At 45.2% G+C, this 22,046-nt stretch overlaps 1 protein-coding gene across 6 annotated transcripts in view; it reads left to right on the top strand.

The window, feature by feature from the left end:
• Positions 1-22,046, top strand: part of IL34 (interleukin 34) — a 60,683-nt gene that overhangs the window by 9,475 nt on the left and 29,162 nt on the right. For 2 of the 6 annotated variants that reach the window (XM_018061675.1, XM_018061669.1), the window contains exon 2: positions 7,284-7,443. The exons of 1 other annotated variant lie outside the window; for it this stretch is intronic. The gene's annotated coding sequence lies outside the window, so the exon portion shown is untranslated. Of the gene's footprint in view, positions 1-2,895; positions 2,987-7,283; positions 7,444-7,757; positions 8,011-22,046 lie in introns of those variants that run through there. 3 more of the 6 variants (XM_018061671.1, XM_018061670.1, XM_018061672.1) reach the window with 3 other exon arrangements.

Below are 22,046 nucleotides of genomic sequence, written 5' to 3'. Positions count from 1 at the left end.
TCTTCACTGGTCTGGATAACCCAGGGAAGTAGACTGGAATAGCCATAGAGACTAGGGCCAAAGTTTTGAGCCTACAAGAAGCAGGGAAGTAGAAATGAGATCCCCACATACAGCTGAAACTCTCAAGGGTTTAAGCCTCTTTTAAGTGAAGTAAGGCCAGAAAAAAATTCAACCACTAAGGCAGAGGAGGAAGCTTTTCTAACCTGGACTGGGTCTGGTTGGAGAAGAGGAAGGCCTCCTCTTAGAAACGTATAATCACATCTGCCCTCTTTTGGATTTGGGATTAAATTTACACTACTCATGTGATCCTAGGGTCTCTAGGCCAGGAAGTGATCGTAAAAACTACTCCCGGCTGGAAAATTCATAGAGAAAGAAAGTAGAATGCTGGTGGCCAGGATGTGGCCAGTGAGGAGGAGGCGGGAGGAAAGGGAGTTGCTGAATGGATATAGAGTTTCCCTTCTGCAACATGAAGAGTCCTGGAGATTGTACAACAACATGAAAATATTTAGCACTCTTGAACTGTATGCTAAATTTTATGCTATGTATATTTTACCACAATCAAAAAAAACTGCAAAAAAAGATTTGGAGGGATTTCCCTTAAGGATTTTATTCTTGAGTGAGAAAAGTAAGAAATGGAGATGGGTGTTAATATGATCCCCTTTTGGCAAAGTAACTCCAAATAAAGCCAAACTTGATCCCAAACCCCACACTTGTATTTGCCTGTGAATTTCTGTACAGGGCTTCCCATCAGGGTTGCTTGTGTAGGGCTGCAGACGGAGAAAGGGAAGGATAATAAAAAGGTTTTGGTGCAACTGAAAATATCTACCATACCCAGCCTTCACTCTGTCTGCTCTGACCCTGTTTATGAAAGAGGATATCTGATTGTCCGTGCTTGCCTCCATGGGATAAAAAAATTAGACTGCTGACTTGCAGATATGCCCCCTGTGCCAATGGAGAAGAAAGCAAGCTATATGGATCTGGTGATCTTATTTTATTTACACAAATAAGCAAACGTCCGTTCTATGTGTATATACACTCTCATGTCTTGGGGTGAGCATGGAAAAGATGTGGAAAGACAGGTGTCAGCAACTAACGCAAAGCCAGACACTGATGTAAAAGCAAGGCACGTGACGTACAGCCGGGAACGTGACGGAAAGCCAGGGCACGTGACATAAAGCTGGGAACGTGATGGAAAGGCAGGGCACCTGACGGAAAGCCTTGGCACCCGAGAAAGCCAGGGCACGTGACGTGGAGCCGGACACGTGACGTGGAGCCGGGCACGTGATGTGAAGCCAGGGAACGCGACGGAAAGACTGCGCCTGATAGAAAGCCAGGGCACGTGACGTGGAGCAGGACACGTGACGTGGAGCCGGACACGTGACGTAAACCCAGGGCACACGGGGGAAAGAGCACCTGACATAAAGCTGGGCACCTGACGTCAGGTCGGACACGCCACACGCCCCCGACGCTTTGTCGCTTACGGTGTTGGAGGCGGGAAGTCTACCACCAAGGCCACGCTCTGAAGGGTCCGGCTGGCTCCCGCCTTCCCTCTGCCGAGGCGCGACGCCGGCTTGGGTTTGAGGCGCGCGGTGGGAAAGGTGGGGGTGGGGGTGGAACCCGAGGGTGCCCACCTCTGCGCCGTGGAGAGAGGGACCCGCCTGGCAGCTGTGGGCCCCGCCTCCGGAAACAGACGTTTCTGGAAGCTCTTGAAGAACCACCCTTTCCTGGAGCAGCTTCTCCTCAGTGAGGCGGGTTTTGAAGGCCCGCCCCTCCCAGCCTCGCGTCCTCCGTGCCTCCTTACCCCTTGGCCGCCTGCTCTGTGATCTGGCCTCCCCGCCCGCTGGGCTTGCAGCTTTTTGTCTCCGTGTGCCAGTCCCCGGCACGTGGGAGAGGCTTGGGTCAGGAACGCATGTAGAGCAGAATTTAACTCTGACCCCTCCAAGTTTCAGGAGGCGTGGGCAAGAGTAGGGGTCGTGGTGGAACCAGGGAGGGTCCTGGGTCAGACTGATGTGTGTGATGAGGGCGGGGTGGGGGGAGGTTGGCGACTGATTCCTCCTGGCCCCCGACCTCTCGGTTCCAAGTGGCTTGGGAACAGGGGACTGCCTCTGATTCTACCTTAGCTGCGATACTGATGCCTGTTACAAAGACAAACCAGGCCTCCCTTGCAGGTCTCTCTGAATTAATTAATTAACATGGTGATTGAATTCTCCTCATGGTAGGCACTGAGCTAGGAATTCAGTGGGGCTTATGTCCCAGAGGGGTGGGAGATTCAAAACTACTAATGCATAGTTGTTTAACTACAGCTATGATAGCTATTATGAAACACAGGCCCCATTGCCCTTGGAAGGTGTAACAAAGCAAGTTTGATGATGAGCCAGAACAGAGCCTGTGCGCCAGGGCCTGTGTTCCTGCCAATGGTCTTATTAGAGCAGGGCTTGAACCCAAACTCAACAAGTGTGAGGCCAAACCTTTGCGGGAAGTTGGGCCTTGTGTGACCAATACACTCCCCATAGCGGGGACCTCTGCAAATACCCCCATTTCCCTTCCACCACTCCTTCCTGACTCAGTTCAAACAGGAGTTTCTCAAACTCCATTTTTCAGATGGGTGAAGTGAGGCCTATGGAAAGGAACTGATTTGCTCTCTAGGTCCCAAATTAGTAAGGAGAAGCCAAAGCCAGGCTCCCTGGCACCATGCTCAGCCTGCCCGAGTCCCCACAGTCCATCCTCTGTGATGAGCCAAAAAATGAAAAACAAAGCTGCTCTGTTCACCCAGATTTCTGTTTTCTCCATTGTTCTCCACTAGGGACATTCCTGAATTGGTAAAGAAGGGACTGGCTCAGCCTCTCCTGGCAGCTGATTGGCTATGCTGTGCCTAACCAGGATTGAGAAGTTAGGAGACAGAGTTAGAAGAAGTTTGAGACTCTGAGGACCTCCCAACTAGAACAGAGACAGTGACCTCCCACCTGACTCAGGACCCTGTGATCAGGTCAAAGGAGAGGGACACTGCGGGGGTGGAGTGCGCGTGTTAGGGGGTGGGGATGGAAGGCATACAGAGCAGCTGGAGCAAACTGGATCTTCTGTGGGTCCAGGGCAGCATGCGGAAGTGTCTGGGAGGGTGTGGGTGAGGGGAAGGGGAAATGGGAGGAGAGAGAATTAGGCTGGCAGGGGATGGGGAAAGGGCTATAAAGGGCTCAGGGAACAGCAAGTGCAAAGGCATTGAGGCTAGTCAATCATCATGGGAGGGGAGGGGTGGACTCCAGGGATGAGAGCCTGACCCCTTGGTGATCCTGGCTCCATGGAGCAAAGAAAGGATCATGAGAGTCTTGTCCTGTGAGAGGAGACAGTTGTCTTTTCTCTGCCTTAGGCTGAGAAAAGCAGACAACCCTCCTCTTTCTCAGAAAATGCACATGTGCAATATTTTTCTAGTTTTTGCTTTTTTAAAATTGTGGTAAAATATACGTAACATAGGGCTTCCTTGGTGACTCAGATGGTTAAGAATCTACTTGCAAGGCAGGAGACCCAGGTTTGACCCCTGAGTCGGGAAAGATCCCCTGGAGAAGGGAGTGGCTTCCCACTCCAGTGTTCTTATCTGGAGAAATCATGGACAGAGGGGCCTGGTGGGCTATACAATCCATGGGGTCATAGAGAGTCAGACATGACCGAGCAACTAGTACACACATATGCACACCATAAAATGTACCATTTTTTAAAAGAGTTTTTTTTTTTTTAATGTGGATCATTTTTAAAGTCTTTATGGAACTTGTCACAGTATTGCCTCTGTTGTTTATGTTCTGGTTTCTGGCCTGTAGGATTTTAGTATCCCCCCTCCCAATCCCGAATCGGAAGTCAAAGTCTTAACTACTGGACTCTCAGGGCATCCCTAAAAACTACCATTTTAAACATTTTTAAGTGTGCAGCTCATTGATATTAAGCACATTTACAATGTTGCATAACCATTATCACTATTTGCAGAACTTTTTCATTATCTCACATAGAAACTCTGTACACATTAAACAATTCTTCCTTTCTCCCTCTCTCCATCCCCTGGTAACCTCTATTATACTTTCTAGCTCTAGATTTTGCCTGTTCTACATCCTTCAATATATATGAAATTTTTAAAGAATGAGTTTATTATGGTAAAATTGACATGCAATAAACTGCACAAAAGTGCACGACTTGCTAAATTTTATTATGCACTTGTTGTTGTTTGGTCACTAAGTTGTGTCCCACTGTTTGCAAACCCATGGACTGCAGCATGCCAGCCACACCCCCCCCCCCGCCCCGTCCTTCACTGTCTCCTGGAGTTTGCTCAGATCCATGTTCATTGAGTCAGTGATGATATCTAACTATCTCATTCTCTGCCTCCCACTTCCTCTTTTGCCTTCAATCTTTCCCAGCATTAGGATCTTTTCCAGTGAGTTGGCTTTTTGCATCAGGTGGCCAAAGTGTTGGAGCTTAAAATTCAGCATCAGTCCTTCCAATGAATATACAGGGTTGATTTCCTTTAGGACTAACTGGTTTGATCTCCTTGCAGTCCAAGGGACTCTCAAGAGTCTTCTTGCTCACTTCAGCAGCACATATACTAAAATTGGAACAGTGCAGAGAAGATTAGCATGGCCCCTGTGCAAGGATGATATGCAAATTTATGAAGTGATCCATATAAAAAAAAAAGTCTTCTTCAGCACCACAGTTCAAAAGCATCAATTCTTTGGTGTTCAGCTTCTTTATGGTCCAACTCTCAACATCTGTACATGACTGCTGGAAAAACCATAGCTTTGACTCTACAGACCTTTGTCAACAAAGTGATATCTATGCTTTTTAATACGCTGTCTAGGTTTGTGAAACCTAGACATAGCTTTCCTTCCAAGCAGCAAGCGTCCTTTAATTTCATGGCTGCAGTCACTGTCCACAGTGATTTTGGAGTGCAAGAAAATAAAATCTGTCACTGTTTCCACTTTTTTCCATTCAATTTGCCCTGAATTGATGGGACTGGATGCCATGATCTTAGTTTTTTGAATGCTGAGTTGCATGCAGCCAGCTTTTTCACTCTCCTCTCTCACCCTCATCAAGAGGCTCTTTAGTTCCTCATCACTTTCTGCCATTAGAGTGGTATCATCTGCATATCTGAGGTTGTTGATGTTTCTCCTGGCAGTCTTGATTCCAGCTTATGATTTGTCTAGCCTGGCATTTTGCATGATGTACTCTGCATATAAGTTAAATAAGCAGGGTGACAATATTTGGCCTTGATGTACTCCTTTCCTAATTTTGAACAGTCAGTTGTTCCATGTCTGAGTCTAACTGTTGCTTCTTGACCTGCATACAGGTTTCTCAGGAGACAGGTAGGGTGGCCTGGTATATTCTCATCTCTTTCAGAATTTTCCAGTTTGTTGTGATCCACACAGTCAAAGGCTTTAGCATAGTCAATGAAGCAGAAGTAGATGTTTTTCTGGAATCCCCTTACTTTTTCTGTGATCCAACGCATGCTAGCCATTTGATGTCTGGTTCCTCTGCCTTTTCTAAACCCAGCTTGTACATCTGGAAATTCTCTGTTCATGTACTGCTGAAGCCCTAGCTAGAAGGATTTTGAGCATAACCTTACTAGCTTGTGAAATGAGCGCAATTGTACGGTAAGTTTGAATATTTTTTGGCATTGCCCTTTGGGATTCATATGAAAACTGACGTTTTCCAGTCCTGTGGCCACTGCTGAGTTTTCCAAACTTGCTGGCATGTTGAGTGCAGCACTTTAACAGCATCATCTTTTAGGATTTGAAATAGCTCAGCTGGAATTCCATCGCCTCCACTAGCTTTGTTCATAGTGATGCTTCTTAAGCCCCACTGGACTTCACACTCCAGGATGTCTGGCTCTAAGTGAGTGACCACACTGTCCTGACTATGCAGGTCATTAAGACTACTTTTGTGGAGCTCGTCTGTGTATTCTTGCCACCTCTTCTTAATCTCTTCTGCTTCTGTTAGGTCCTTACTGTTTCTGTCCTTTATCATGCCTATCCTTGCATGAAATGTTCCCTGATATCTCCAGTTTTCTTAAAGAGGTCTCTAGTCCTTTGTGTTCTGTTGTTTTCCTCTATTTCTTTGCACTCTTCATTTAAGACGGTCTTCTTATCTCTCCTTGCTATTCTCTGGAATTCTGCATTCAGTTGGGTATATCTTTCCCTTTCTCCCTCACTTCTCTTCTTTCCTCAGCTGTTTGTAAAGCCTCCTCAGACGACCATTTTGCCTTCTTGCATTTCTTTTTCTTTGAGATGGTTTTGGTCACTGTCTTTGTACAGTGTTACAAACCTCCGTCCGTAATTCTTCAGGCGCTCTGTCTACCAGATCTAATCCCTTGAATCTGTTTGTCACCTCCACTGTATAATCATAAGGGATTTGATTTAGGTCATACCTGAATGACCCAGTTCTTCCCTGGTGGTTCAGACGGTAGAGAATTCATCTGCAATCCAGGAGACCATGTTTGATCCCTGGGTCAGAAAGATTTCCTGGTGAAGGGAATGGCAACCCACTCTAGTATTCTTGACTGGAGAACTACACGGACAAAGGAGCCTGGCAGGCTACAGTCCGTGGGGTCACAAAGAGTCAGAGCAACTATTTCACTGAACAGCCTAATGGTTTTCCCTACTTCTTGATCATGCACCAGTAAGCCAAATAATGCCTATACCAGTCACTGCCTAAATTTCCTTGTGCCCTTTTAAATTCCTCTCTCCCCCAAAACTACTGTCTGCTTTCTGCTCCTGTAGATTATTGGATTTTCTTGAGTTTTAAGTACATGGGATGACACAGTTCATCCTCTTTCTTCTGGGTGGTTTGGTTTCTTTCAGCATAATTGTTTTGAGATTCAGTCATTCATGCTGTTGGGTGCCTCAGTAGTTCATTCTTCTCAAAGCTGAGTAGTATTCCATTGTACGATCTACCATAATTGTTCATCCATTCACCTGCTGATGAACATTGAGATTGTTTCTAGCTTTTGGTGCTCGTAAATAGAAATTCAGTGGATTTTTGTATGTAGACTGTGTCCTGCAGGCTTCCCTGGTGGCTCAGCTGGTAAAGAATCCTCCTGCAATGCCAGAGACCTGGGTTCGATCCCTGGGTTGGGAAGATCCCCTGGAGGAGGGAACAGCTACCCACTCCAGTATTCTGGCCTGGAGAATTCCATGGACTGAATATCCATGGGGTCACAAAGAGTCGGACACGACTGAGCGGGCTTCGCTTCACTTCACTTGTGTCCTGCAACCTTGCTGAGCTCTTTTAATAACTCATCTTGTTCTCAGTTTTAGGGACAGAGCATTCAGTCGTTCATCATATAAGTTTCTCACAGACGGCCTTTTGCAGCTTGAGAAAATTCCCTTCTCTTCATAGTTTGCTGAGAGATTTGCTGAGAGTGGAATGGTGGATTTTGTCAGAGGGACAGAAACTACTGCATCTGCTAAGGTAATCATTGGTTTTTCTTTGTTAGTTTGCTAATGGTGGTGGGGGCGGAATTCACAACGCTTGATTTTCAAATGTGAAAGCAACCCTTCATTCCTGGTACTGCCTGTGAGATTAGAGTAGGACGTGCCTCTGGAGAATCAGGGGCCTTGTCCCTCAAGGAGACCAGGTTCTGTGCTCAGTCATGGGGAGAGGGAGGGAGGGGGCAAAGGGCAAGGGCGGGGAGAATCCGAACGTCAGACATAGTTGCCTGCACCTGCCACCGCAGAGGAGCCGCCCCAGGAGAGCCAGGGCCCAGTCAGGGGCGCAGCGCCATCGGCAGCTCCCCACGGGGTGTGCGTGCGCGCACGCGGCTTGGGCGGTCCCCGCTCGCAGCCTCTTTGCCGGATCTTCCGCACCGCACTTGCCTGTCGGGGAACTCTCGGCCTCTGTAAAACGGAGCCGGTGACGGCTGGGCAGCCAGAGCGCAGGGACCAGACCCAGGAGGCCAGTCTGCATTCCCGAGAGTGTCATAGAAACGACCTAGCAGGCCGCGAGCTCCTTGGCAGTTCCCATCTCCGTGAAATGAAGGTAATGGTGCTTCCTCCCAGGGCTGCTCTCTTCAGTGAGCCCATGGTGACAGACCACTTAAATAAGTCGGATAAAATTGGCCAATGGACCATGTTCCAAGCTAATGCCCCTCACTCATCAGCTGTGTCCTGCCGCCAGTGGCCGACTCTCTCAGCCTTAATCTCCTCACTTAGAAAATGGAGATAACATTTTTATGAGATGTGGGTACTGATGACAATTCAGTGTCATCAGGCAAACGGATGAGCAAGCACCTGGCACAGTTCCTGGCACATGGGAAAAGCTGGGTAATGTGCAGGCGTCTCAGGCACCCAGAGCCGGGGTGGCTGCGATGGAGCCTGCCCTGGAGCTGGAGGAGCCACAGAGGCAGCCAGGGGCAGGAGGGTACCCTGGCCTGGTTTAAGTGTGCAGTGCTGTGCGCTTGAGTGATGCTGTGCCATGGAGTGGCACTCTCAGCACCCCTGCCAGGCTGGCATGGTCCTAGTGCCCCACCCAAGTACCAGCAGAAAGGGGGAGGCTCAGAGCTAGAACTGGAATCCAGATTCCCTTGGTCGTTTGGGAGGTTTGTGCCTGTCTAAAAGGGGAAGGATCTCCCCAGGGCTGGTGCTAACTCTGGGCCCACGTTGAGGGAACTGGGAGAGGATAAAGGAATTGAGTAGCCAAGGAAACTCTTGGTGGAGTCTCTCCTTCCCCATCTTGGCCTTGGGCTGGGTTTTCCCTCCAGCTTCTTAGGCTGAGTGTTTAGCTGACCTAGTTCTCCTTCTCTGTTGGCATTTCAGCATTTGACCCAAATGCCCTACTCACGCAGATGTTGTCCATCAGATGTTGCCGTCTTCTAGGTGCATTAGGCTCTGGGGACACAGTGATGGGGTCAGAACAACACTCATTCTTACGATTACAAGATAACACCCATGTGAACACAGTTAAAATGATGGCAGAGACCAGTGACCTGCAGAAGTGCCACAGAGAGTGCGACAGGGAATGACCTGGGCTGGTCAGAGAAGTGTACAGTGCTGTGCACTTGATGTACCTGTGATATTTCAGTTGACATAAAGGAGTCAGCTGGGCAAAATTCTGGGGTGGGGCATTCTAGGCAGAGGGAACAGACAAAGTCCTTAAGGAGGGGTCAGTCTGATGAGTAACTGGCAGTCAGAGCCGGACAGTGGGTGGAGCTAGGGGAGGGGTCACCTTGCAGTGGGGGAGGGGGAGGGAGCTGTGAGCACTTACTCTAAGTACGGACTCCAGGATTCTTCTGAAAATGAAAAAAATCCTTGTATTCTTTTCTTACCTTCTGTCTTTTGTGATTTAGAGGGCTTCTTGTTTGGAAAAATATTTGAGAGTCTCTCAGAACTGGAAGTATTGGCGCCCATCAGGTTGCCTTTAGCTACTGTTATTTCTACTCCTGAACTGCCGCGGACAGTAGATCTCATGGTGTTCTCTAAGTCACCTTGCCAGAGTTACTTGATGGGGTCATATCCCCTGGCAAAGGGTATGAAAGCCCAGCCTTCTTGCCCTAGGCTGGGAGGACTCTGATGTTATTTAAAAATGCTCTAGACCTCCAAGACATGCCCTTCCCTATCCTCTCCCCTTGCTCCTTCACCTGAAGGTTTCTCTGGAAAGCTTGCCCTCAAAAACTCATGTAAAACTGAACCCCTGTCTCAGGTTCTCCTTCTGGGGAAACCAAACTTAAGCCACCAGGGACCATGTGTTTTTTGGACTAGAAATTGAGATTCACATCAGGTGGCCAAAATATTGGAGCTTCAGATTCAGCATCATTCCTTCCAATGAATATTCAGGACTGATTTCCTTTAGGATGGACTAGTTGGATCTCCTTGCAATCCGAGGGACTCTCAAGAGTCTTCAACACCACAGTTCAAAAGCATCAATTCTTTGGTGCTCAGCTTTCTTTAATAGTCCAACTCTCACATCCATACATGACTACTGGAAAAACCATAGCTTTGACTAGATGGGCTTTTGTTAGCAAAATAATGTCTCTGGTTTTTAATATGCTGTCTAGGTTTGTCATAACTCTTCTCCTTAGCCCAGTTCTGTTGAGTTTGAGGTCATAAGTGAAAGTGAAAGTGTCCGACTCTTTGCAACCCCATGGACTGTAGCCTACTAGGCGCCTCCGTCCTTGGGATTTTCCAGGCAAGAATACTGGAGTGGGTTGCCATTTCCTTCTCCAGGAGATCTTCCCAACCCAGGGATTGAACCTGGGTCTCCAACATTGTAGGCAGACGCTTCACTAGGGAAGTCCATTTGAGGTCATATGTGTGTGTGTGTGTGTGTGTGTGTGTGTTAGTCACTCAGTCGTGTCTGACTCTTTGCGACCCCATGGACTATAGCCCACCAGGCTTCTCTGTCCGTGGAGTTCTCCAGGCAAGAACAGTGGAGTGGACTGCCATTCCCTTCTCCATTTGAGGTCATAAGGGAGCCATGTATCAGGAAATTCCTCGGCTTTCCCAAGGATCAGCTTCCCCACCCCATTTCTGCTTCGCCTCACCCTCTTCTCCCCACAGTCAGACCACACATGTTGAGAAGCACTCTGTGGCTTCCTCAGGTTTCAGTTGCAAGGCCTCTCAAAGGTTTGAGTCGATGGAGGGGAAGGTGACTCAGCTAAAGAAATAATTTGGCCAAAAGTGCATTTTGGAAAAGAACAGACTGGTGATTTGAGCTAAGCTCCCTGGCAAGTGATTGGTTTCTCAGAAGCGTAGAGGGCTGTGTATGATGTAGTAAATTTCCATACCATTTTCTAAAGGGCTGGTGTCAATTGCTGGCTGAGGCAGGCTTGTGATATAGGTCTGGGGATGGCAGCCCCCATGGCAGAGTTTCACTTTTCTGTCCAAGTGGTCTTGGGTAAGTCATTTGCTTTTTCCCATACAGTTTCTTTGTCTAAACAAATAGAGCTGGATAGTCCATGGTCTTGGTCCTCAAAGTGTAGTCTGCAGACCAGGAGCATTTACAACGCCTGGGAGCTTGTTAGAAATGCAGAGTCCTGGGAATTCCCTGCCAGTCCAGCGGTTAGGACTCTGCGCTTTCACTAGCAAGGGCCTGGATTCAACCCCTGGATGGGAAAGTAAGATCCTGTAAGCTTCATGGCATGCCCCCCTACCCCACCAAAAAAAAAAAAAAAAAAGGAAATGTAGAGTCCTGGGAATTTCCTGGTTGCTCAGTGGTTAAGACTCCATGCTTTCACTAGTCTGGGAGAATTTCTGGTTGGGAAACCACGATCCTGCAAGCCACACGGTATGGCCAGAAAAGAAAAAAACAGAAATGCTGAGTCCTGGGTCTCACCCTAGATCTTAGAAATCTGTATTTTAAGAAGGTTCCCAGGTCATTTGTTTACACATTTCAGTTTGAAGAGCCCTGCTCTGAAACAGACCACTCAAATGTGGTCCTTAAACTAGCGTATCAGCATCACCCGAGCTTGCTAGAAATGCTAGTTCATGGGCCCCAGACCTACTGAACGATATCTCAGGGTGGGGCCCAGGAGCCTGTGTTTTAACAGCCTCTCCAGGTGATTGTTAGGCACACTGACCTTTGATAAGCACCCTTCCTCAGGTCACATTGATTCTAGCAGAGGTTTGGCTGTTGTATGTGTATGTGCTAAGTTGCTTCAGTCGTGTGACTCTCTGCGACCCCATGGACTGCAGTCACCAGACTCCTCTGTCCATGGGATTCTCCAGGCGAGAACCCTGGAGTGGGCCACCATGCCCCTCTCCATAGCTGTTGTACACGCAGGGCTTGTTTGGTGCCAGTTTGTGGTTCTGGAAACACTCACATACCCATACTCCACAGCATTTCTGGGGTGTCTTTAGCTTTGCTTTGGCAAAGAGAAAACTGAAGTTTAAGGGAGGTTAAGTGAGTTGCCCAAGATCTTTCTATCTCACGATGTTTTTCAATAGCATTATTGACACAGGATGTTTCTGGCAATGTGAGTTAGCTATTACACGGTAATAAAACTCCTCGTGAATATTAAACATTACCTGTTGATAAATGACACAGGTTGTTTTCTTATTGGAGTATAGTTGTTTACAATGTTGTGTTAGTTTCTGCTGTACAACAAAGTGAATCAGCTATATGTAATGCATATATCCCCTCCCTCTTGAGCCTCCCTCCCACAGGCCTCACCCCTGCCACCAGACAGACGCTCTTGGAACATGAGCTGGAAAAGATTTTGTGGGTCTTGATCAAGTTTTTGAAGCTCGTGAACTGCAGCTCTTTTTTTCTTGTTTCTTGTTTTGAATAGTAATACATTCTCACGGTTTAAACATCGTATAATAAAGGACTGCTGCTGCTGCAGCTAAGTCACTTCAGTCATGTCCGACTCTGTGCGACCCCACGGACAGCAGCCCACCAGGCTCCCCCGTCCCTGGGATTCTCTAGGCAAGAACACTGGAGTGAGTTGCCATTTCCTTCTCCAATGAGTGAAAGTGAAAAGTGAAAGTGAAGTCGCTCCTCCGTCCCTGGGATTTTCTAGGCAAGAGTACTGTAGTGGCTTGCCATTGCCTTTTCCGTAATAAAGGACTATAGTCAAAGTTTTTCTATCACTCTTGTTCCATAGCCACCCAGTATCCTCCTCCCCTAGAGAACTGTTTTTAGTTTATTGGATTTAACCTAATTAATGCTGAGCCTTTACAAAGCTCTGGAATCTCCTGATAGAAGGCTACCCTCATGACCCCCCAAATCTCTGGCCTTGCAGTATATGCATTTCCCCAGTTCACTTCATCATCCTGACAAAAAGTCCATCAAATCGGTTAACAAGCATCTTCTCTTAAGGATACACCATCTTGAAGAGGTTCTGAGCTGCTGCTCTTGGATGCTTTTATGTGTATTATTCTAATACAGCATTTCTTTATGCAAGTATAAACGTACATAGATATGTATAAGTGTGTCATATATAGCATATATTAGCTGTGAAATAGCATCCGTGTCTATGTCTGTATAATGCTCTGTCACCTCTGCCAACGCAATTTACAAAATAGAATGCACGGTGCTGTTCTGAGCCGCGCTTGTCTCACTGAATGTATCATGCAGTTCTGTTGTATGATAGCAGTTTCCATTCTGCTGCCACAGACACTGCTGTATATGTGGCATTTTGCCAGTGCTTATTCTATATGCAGGATAAATTCCCAGAAACGAGGTTGCTAGGTGTCTGTATTTGTAGTTCCAAGAGCTACTGCCAGCTTGCTCTCCTTAAGTTGGTGCCAGTTTGCAGCTCGACCAGCTTTGGATGAGAAGCTACTGTTTTCTCACATCTTCGCCAGCTTGTTAAGCTGTCAGATCGCTGGAGTTTTACCAATCTGATAGGTGAAAAGCAGTGACTCATTTGAGTCTTCTTAACCTAGAATATGTTTACAGGCCATTTCTATTTCTTTTTCTGTGACTGTTAATACTCTTTGCTTGTTTTAAAAATTGGATCGTTGCCTTTTTGTTTCTAGGAACTGATTATCTATTAAGGAAGGATGGCCTTTTGCGTTTGATAAAAGTTGTGTCCAGTTTACTGTCTCTCTTTTATTGATGGTTTGTTGGTTCTGTTTACACATATTTTCATTTTTTGCAGTCAGATTTACCAGTCATTTCTTTTGTGGCTTCTCGGTGTTGAATCATAGGTACAAAGGTCTTCCCCGCTTCAAGATAGCATGTTCTTTATTTTCTTCTATGATTTTGCATTCAAATTTTGATCCATATGGAATTTATTTTGATGTATGCTGTGAGGTACAAATCAACTTTTGTTTTTCAGATGGCTATCTCTTTTCTGCTGAATGGAGAGCTATCTTAATTAGAAACTGTTTATCATAAGCTTATTTTCTCATATGTTATGTAAGTCTATTTCAGAACTTGCTACTCTTTTTCATTGGTTTGTTTGGCTATTCATGGTCACTCATGTTCACACTATTTTGCTTGCCATGGTTTATAATATTTAAAAATATCTTTTAGTATATTGAAGGGCTGCTCCCTTATTTTTAGATCTCTTTCAGGCTGTTCTTATTCATTTTTCTATTTGAACTTTAAAATCTGTCATATAATTACATTCCCATGTGTTGGTGTTTTTACTGGATTTGCTTTAATAAAAACTGAAGTATAACACACGTGCAGAAAAGGGGACCAATGGTAAGTATGCGCCTTGATGAATTCTCACGTAGTAAGGCGAGCCATGCCGGAGCGGAACCGGCATGGAGAAGCCCCGCTCTGGCCTCCAAGCAGTTACTGCCTCACCCTCTTACAGAAGGTAGTTTTCATTCTCATTTCTTATGTCATGCATTTGGTTTTGATGTTTTTTTTTTTAAATTTATATAAATGGGTTGTTTTGTATTTGGCTTCTTTTGCTCAATTTGTGAGTTTTTAAAATCTGTTCTCCTGCTGATGGACATTTAAGTTGTTTCCCAGTTTTGGGCTATCATGAATAATGTTGCCTTGAATATTGTAACATACTGCTTTTGGTGTCTATGCATGTATGTGTGTGTGTATATATATAGTTCTGTTGGGTATTTGCTTATGAGAACTTGTGCGTGGGATATGCACGTGTTCAACTTCAGAAAATACTGCCAAAAAGTTTTCCAAATAGGTATGTAACCATTTACCCTCCTTCCAGTAGTGTCTGAGAATTCCAGTTGTTTTGAGTTCCTGCAACACTTGATTTTGTTGGTCTTCTGGATTTTACTTACTCTGGTGGTAATTTAGTGTGGATTTAATTTTCTGAAGTAGCAATGAGGTTGTGTGTGTGCTCAGTTGCTCAGTCATGTTAAGCACTTTAAAATATGAGTTTGTTGGCCATTTAAATATTTTGTTTCATAAAATATATTAGGATTGTTTTAAATGTATACATGAACTTTAGAGAATGGACATACTGATGATGTTGAATGGTCTTATCCAGGTACATGGTGTAGCTTTCCATTTGTTTAAATCTCCTGTGCCCTTTAGTATTGCTTACAGTTTTTTTTATTATGTATCCTGCATGTTTTTTGATAGGTTTATTCCTAGATACATATTTTTTGTGGAGTCTTTTCTAACTGGCTGTTGTTTGTAGTAGTTTCTTAGTTGATTCTTGTAGCCATTTTAGGCTTATAATTATTTCATCTATAAATAGAAATAATTTTATCTCCTCTCATCCAGTTCTTTTTTAGTTTTTTTATTGAGATATAATTGACATATAACATTGTAGTCATTTTAGGATACAAACATAATGATCTGATATATGTATATCTATGAAGTGATTACAACAATAAGTTAGTTAACATCACCGCAAGTAGCTATAATTCTTTCTATAACAAGAACTTTTAAAGATTTATTCTTTTAGCAACTTTCAAATAAACAGTACAGTATTGTTAATTATAGTCACCATGCCGTCCACTGTATCCCTTCGTCCAGTCATTTTGTCTCTCATTTCTTTAGCGTATCTAGTTGCAGTGGCTAGGACCTCCTGCACAGTGATAGTGCACGCAGATGTATTATTTCTCTCTTTAGCTGGAATGTGTCTGTTGTTTTTTAGTTAAGTAGAATGCTGGCTTATAACTGAGATTTATATATTTTGTCATATTAAGGAATTATCCACTGAATCCTGCTTAAGGATTTTTAATCAGGATAATGTGTTTTTGTTAAATGCTTATTCAATATTTATGGACTTCCTGGGGTCTATCGTTATGTTAAGTTTCTGAGAGCTCCTTGGTGGGCTAGTAGTTAGGATTCTGGACTTTGACAGCCATGGCCCAGATTCAGCCCCTGGTCAGGATCGCCCTGGGCCACAGCAGTGAAAGTGTCGAGTCCTAACCACCGGACTTCCAGGGAATTCCCTCCTTTTAGTCTTTTAATGTGCGTGCCACCCTACTGGAGAATCTTCTTTGAGTCAGCTACTGTGGACTCCTCTGGAGAGGATCTCTGGACATGTACAGAGTCAGGACGTATGGTACATGTGGGCTGAAGTGTCCTTTCCTAACGGCCTCCCTGGTGGCTCAGACAGTAAAGAACCCACCTGCAAAGTAAGGAGCCCTTTGTTTGATTCTCTTTTAGGAAGCCCAGCTCCACATTCCTTCCTGGCATAGTGGACAATAGAAATGGGGTTTGGAGAACCCCCTCGTGGTCCAGCGGTTAGGTCTCCGTGCTCTCACTGCCGTGTGCAGGGGTTTGATCCTGGTCGGGGAACGAGGGTTGTGCAAGCTGCACGATGCCACCAAAAGAAAAAAGTGGGAAAAGAAGCAACTGTGGTTTTTCATCAAGTTGGGAAAAAATGCCTGATTCTGATCTAAGTCTTTTTCGGTTCAGCTCTATAGTTGTTTGGTTAGCTTTCATCTCAAAATAAAACAAAACATTCCAAAACCCCCAAAACAAAATTAAACAACCTTAATCCTGTTCCACTCAGTTTTGTTTATATAGTGCTTTAGAGGATGTCCCAATGGACCTTGGGACTCACTGCTCTAATGGTTCTCAAGAAGGGGAAAAAAGTTGAAGGAGCTCTGGATCTATAACAGACCTTTGGGCTCTCAGTCGCTGGGGGAATGCAGTGCCCAATCCAACGAAGAGACATCTGCTTGGCAGTGCGGCCCGGTGGCTAAGATTTCCAGGCCAGTTTGTCTGGGCCCAGATCCTTCCTCTGTGTACTACTGTGTGACCTCAGACAAGTTACATCACCCCTCTGGTCCTCAGTTTCCGCAAACAAAAAATAAAGATAATAGTGATTCTATCTCTAGCTTTGTTGTGTGGAATCAGTGAGCTCATGCCTGGCAAATTCTGCAGCCATGAATATGGGAGAGCCGGAATGGTTATATTATTCAGTGATCTACCTGACCTTTGCTGACCCCAGTCCTCGTGCAGATATCCACAGGTGAAAAGTTCTCAGGGTCAGGGTCTTCTAAGATGAAGCAAAATAATGAAATAAAAAGTCCCATTTTCTAAGTGTCTGGGCTACAGAAAGCAAAGGAATCAAAGATTCTTAAATGTTGGCATTCCAGATAATAAATCTTTGAGTTACTGAAAAGTTGGGTTAAGGTGCTTAGCCCCTAACCAGGCTTTTCTGCAGCCTTTAATTCTGAGGCTTGGCACTCCCTGAGAAGCGGGTTGGTTCATTTTTGAATGGGACATCTGCACGGTGGCTCTCCTGGGTAGTACTGCCTATGGTACCCGAATATTTGTGTTTGAGAGAGTGAAAGAGGCATTTTGCTGTGGGCAGAGGAAACAGATGCAAATAGTGGTTGATTGTGAAAGGGAGAGCCATTGGGAGGGAGGGACTGCTTGGGCAGTGCCTGGCTTCTCTCAGTGTGGATTCTGCGCAACAGGGTTTCGCTCTCCTTCAGGTATTCTGTCTAATATGGTGAAACAGAAGCCAGGTTGGAACCCTCATCACCAACTTCCTGTTTCCGATGAGTTATTTGCAATTTTTAAAGCTGTAGTAAAATTATTTAAAAGGCACAGACTTTAAACATTGTTAGATGGTCTGTTAGTTTCCTAGGGGCTACTGTAACAAAGTACCAGAAATTTGGTGGCTTTAAGAGAAAAGAAGTGTGTTCTTTCATGGGTCTGGAAGCTGGAAAGCCAGAATCAAGGTGTCTATGAGGCTGTGATTTCCTTGACCTTTCACTGCCTCTTCTTGGCTCCTGGTGGTTGCTTGCAGCCACCGTGCCGTGTGGGCCTATTTTTCTGATCTCTGTCTCAGTCACCATGTTATATTCGTCTTGCGTGTCTCTGTTTTCTCTTCTTATAAGGACATCAGTCCTTGGACGAGGGCCTTCTGTAACCTGGTATGGACTCACTTTAATTTCACTAATTACAGCTGCAAAGACCCTACTTCCAAATAAGGTCACATTCTAAGATTCTGGTGGACATGAATTTTGGGGGGACACTATTCCTCCCAGTGCAGATGGCCTTTGACAATTGCGTATACCCAGGTGACCACCACCCCAGTCAAGAACCAGGATATTTCCATTACTGTGAATTTGCTCGTGCCCCTTTCTGTCCTGACTCTGTAACTGTAGACTATTCTTGCATTCAAATAAATGGAATTACGTAGCGAGTGCTCTTTGGTTTCTGTCGTCTTTTACTGGCAGTTTGAGAGCCATCCATGTTGTCGCATGGGTCAGTCTTTTGTTCCTTTTTCTTGCCGAGGAGTCTCCCACTGTGTGATTATACCAGACTTGCATATCCGTTCTTCTGTCGATGAACATTTGAATTGCTCTCAGCTTTTGGGGCTACATATAATCCATGACACGAATGTGGTAGCCATGCCTATTCTTTTTGCCGTTGTTTCTGAGCACGTGGCTCTTGATTTCTCTAGGCTGACACTAGGAGTAGAATTGCTGCTTCACACAGCAGGTATATAGCTCATTTTATGAGAATTGCCAAACAGTCTTCCAGAATGGTTGTAGGCCCACAAGGGTAGTGTGTCAGAGCTCCAGCTGCTCCGTAGTCTCATGATCTTGGTTACTTTCTTGGCGGTTTTTTCTTTGGTGCATAGAGAGAGTAGACCTCTGCACAAGTTTCTGTGCATGAGCTGTAGAGGGCCCTCCAGCTAATGATCTGCTTCACTCCTTTTGTTTTCCTTTTTGTCATGTTGTTCCAAGGAAGCTTTTGGGCACAAAGGTCTGCTGGAGACCCTTTGTCAACAGTCACTTTTTTCTGGGAATAGCAGAAATATGAGCCCTCCACACTCTGTTCTTTCACTCTTGAGTCTCTTTGCTCATTGGAGGTCAGAGTTTGAAGGTCAGAGGTTGGAGTCCTTCAGAAGGACATCAGCAGCTTTCAGGAGCTGTTCAGAATGCTCAGGGGTCCCATGTGACTAGTTCCACACTGGATTTCTTTCTTTCTTTCTTTCACAATCAAGTATTTTCCTCACAGATCTCTACTGATGGTGCTAAAGCAATATCAATAAAGGGAATAATTCAAGAATAAAAGAAAAAGCTTCAGTTTTCCAAGACATGTCTTTGCTGCCTTTTATAATAGTGAATAATAATTATTATAGTAAATACTGAGCTCCTGCATACCATCCCATGTTCTAAGTGTTCTATATATGGAAACTTGGTAAATACTCCCATAACCCTTTGAGGTCAGAGTTTTGTCTCAAGGCCATTCTACAAATGAGGAGTCTGAGGGAAGACAAGAACGCTCACGTTGCCCAAGGTAAGGTGAAGCCAGAATTTGAACACCAGGTTCTAGCTTCAGAGTCAGCATCTTACCTGCATATTTTTTTCCTTAGGGCCATGCACATTTTGGAAGCCTAGACATGTTTATTTAAAAGGGAAACATTATATCACTACACAAATTGGAGATCCATGTCACTTGCCATAGTAGACGATAACTATAAAAACAACACTCTAACAGCATTACTCTAACTTATTCCTGTTATTCCTCACCCACACCACCATTTTTCTTAATGGTTTGTGCTTTTGAGTCAAATATAAGAAAATTTTGCCCAATTCAAAGTCACAAATATGTTCTCCTAGAATTTATTTAGTTTTAGGTTTTACAATTACATCTATGATCCATTTCAAGTTATTGTATGCATAGTGTGAGGTAAGGGCTCTGCTTAATTTTTTTTTTAGGATTATGCTTAATTAAAAAACAAAAATAAGGATTTCTGGGACTTCCTTGGTGGTCCAGTGACTAAGGCTCTGTGTTCCCAATGCTGGGGCCCTGAGTTCGATCCCTGGGCAGGAAACTAGATCCCATATGCCACAACCAAGAGTTTGTATGCTGCAATGAAGACCTGATAGCCAAATAAGTAAATATATATATATATATATATTTAAAATAAGAATTTCTGGTAGTTTCTACAGCATTGGTTGGAAAAACTCCCTTTTCCTGTCTTCTCCGAGTCTGGCTTTTCTCAGGGAATGGGAAGACTGGTTCTCGCAGTTGCTACAAGGAGAGAAAGGTATCATCATTTTGCTGTACAGGATGTAAACTCGCTGGCGCGTGGTCAGGACTCGATAAGCAGCAGTTAGTTCTCAGATTATGCTAAGGGCTTTCCTGTTGTTTGGCATTCAGACGGTTTCCAGTTTTCTTTCTTGAAGTGTAAACAGCAATGCAGTGGATATTCCAAGTGTACTGCTTTTTTTTTCTTCTTTAAAATTACTTTAGAGTATATTTACAAATCTTAATCCATTCTACAGTTAATGTCAGAGGCATATACCCTACCAGAAGCCAGAAGCCATGCATTGCTTTTGAATTAGCTCTGCTTCTAACCAGCGGGAGCTCCTTGGGAGGGTTAAGAACTGAAATCATCGCCTTCTCTGGCACCTCACCGCACCCCCCCACCAGTTGGTGTTTTTTCATCTTCCCTTTAGCTGAACACACTCTTCAATGATACTGTGTTCTACTCATTTATTTACCTGCTTGCCTTCCCCACTGGCCTGCGTCCGTCTTACTGGAATCACAACTTGCCAGTCCCCAGCACAGTGCCAGCAAGTTCTAGGCTCTTGGTGAATGCTGACTGTAAGAGCGGCCTGCAGGGCAGTGTGACCCAGCGGCTGGGTCTGCCGACTGCTCTCCGTTTTCTGATAGCAGTGTTCTTTTAGCACTGGTGCTTTGGTTCCGAGGCTTTGCGTCATTTAGATAGCTTTCTCTAAGTGTGGGTTGTGTGCCATTAGTTAATGTTGGATGGTGTAACAGGGTACTTGTATCCTGCATTAAAAAATATTGAATTTCAGAGTGAGGACATTTCTTTTCAGTTCTTTTTCAACTCTTTTTCTCTAGGACAGAATTTCTCAGTCTCAGAACTATTGACGTATGGGGGCTGAAAAATTGTTGTAGGGTGGCTGCCTTGTGCACGATAGAATGTTTACAGCAGCCTGGCCTCCACCCATTACTAGGTGCCAGTAGTGCCCCCACTCCCACTTGTGACAACCAGAGTTATCTCTGCTGCTGCTGCTGCTGAGTCGCTTCAGTCGTGTCCGACTCTGCGACCCCATGGACCGCAGCCCACCAGGCTCCCCCGTCCCTGGGATTCTCCAGGCAAGAACACTGGAGTGGGTTGCCATTTCCTTCTCCAGTGCATGAAAGTGAAAAGGGAAAGTGAAGTCGCCCAGTCGTGCCCGACTCTTTGCGACCCCATGGACTGCAGCCCACCAGGCTCCTCTGTCCGTGAATGTTCCAGGCAAGAGTGCTGGAGTCGGGGGCCACTGCCTTCTCCGAGAGTTATCTCTAGACATTGCTAAATGTCACCTCCAGGTTGAGAACGACTGCTCTGGGGAGAAGACTCATTCTGGTGCTATTGTATTTCAGACACCTCTACAACCCTTGCTGGGGAGCTCCCTGGAGGTCTATGGGCCAGTGGACTTCGGACTCTGCTTTCACTGCTTAGAGCCCAGGTTCAATAGCTGGGGTTGGGAAACTGAGATCTCACAAGCCTCATGGCCAAAAACAAACAAACAGAAATCCTTGCTAAAACTCCCTTTCCAAAAAAGAGAGCACTTCCCTAGCTCAGCAGGCAATGCTTTCTCACTTGAACTTATGTTATTTTACTTTCCTTGATGTTAGCTTCTCATTTTGGCAAGTGAGAACTGTTTTTCTCTCAATGTTAAGTGTTGTGGAGTTTTCTTTACAAATCAATTTAAGTAAAAAGTTGAATGAATATAGAGAAACGTATCTCAAATATGTAGATATGACCCAAATAGTGCTGTGCTAGATACCTGCTTCTAAGGAAACACTGAGTCATGCACCTTCCTGTTTCAGGACTTCTGTAGGCAGGCCAGTTTCCATGTTTTGCTTCACCTAAGACAATACTCCAGCTTGGGAGATGCCCTAGGGATCTGGTGTAGTGCCAAGCTTCCCAGATGTGCTGACCCGGATCATATACGTGCAGCACCTATTAGAAGTGTACCGCCTGCTCCAAGCATTTGGTCTGTGGACCCAGGAGGAGTCTCAGTTGATAAAATCACTCAGGTGCTTTGGATCACAAGAGTAAAGGCCGTGCATGTCTGGTTGCCAGCCAATCTTTTTCTGAGAAGCCGGTATTTGAAAACAAATGACACAAGGCTGGAGACTTTCTGATTTAATAGAGGTCAGATGTGGGAAGAAAGCACAATATGTCATATTGTGACATATCCTAT

This window comes from Capra hircus, chromosome 18 (assembly GCF_001704415.2).
Source record: "Capra hircus breed San Clemente chromosome 18, ASM170441v1, whole genome shotgun sequence".
In the NCBI taxonomy this organism is placed as follows: Eukaryota; Metazoa; Chordata; class Mammalia; order Artiodactyla; family Bovidae; genus Capra; species Capra hircus.
This window is presented reverse-complemented; position numbering and strand designations above follow the sequence as displayed.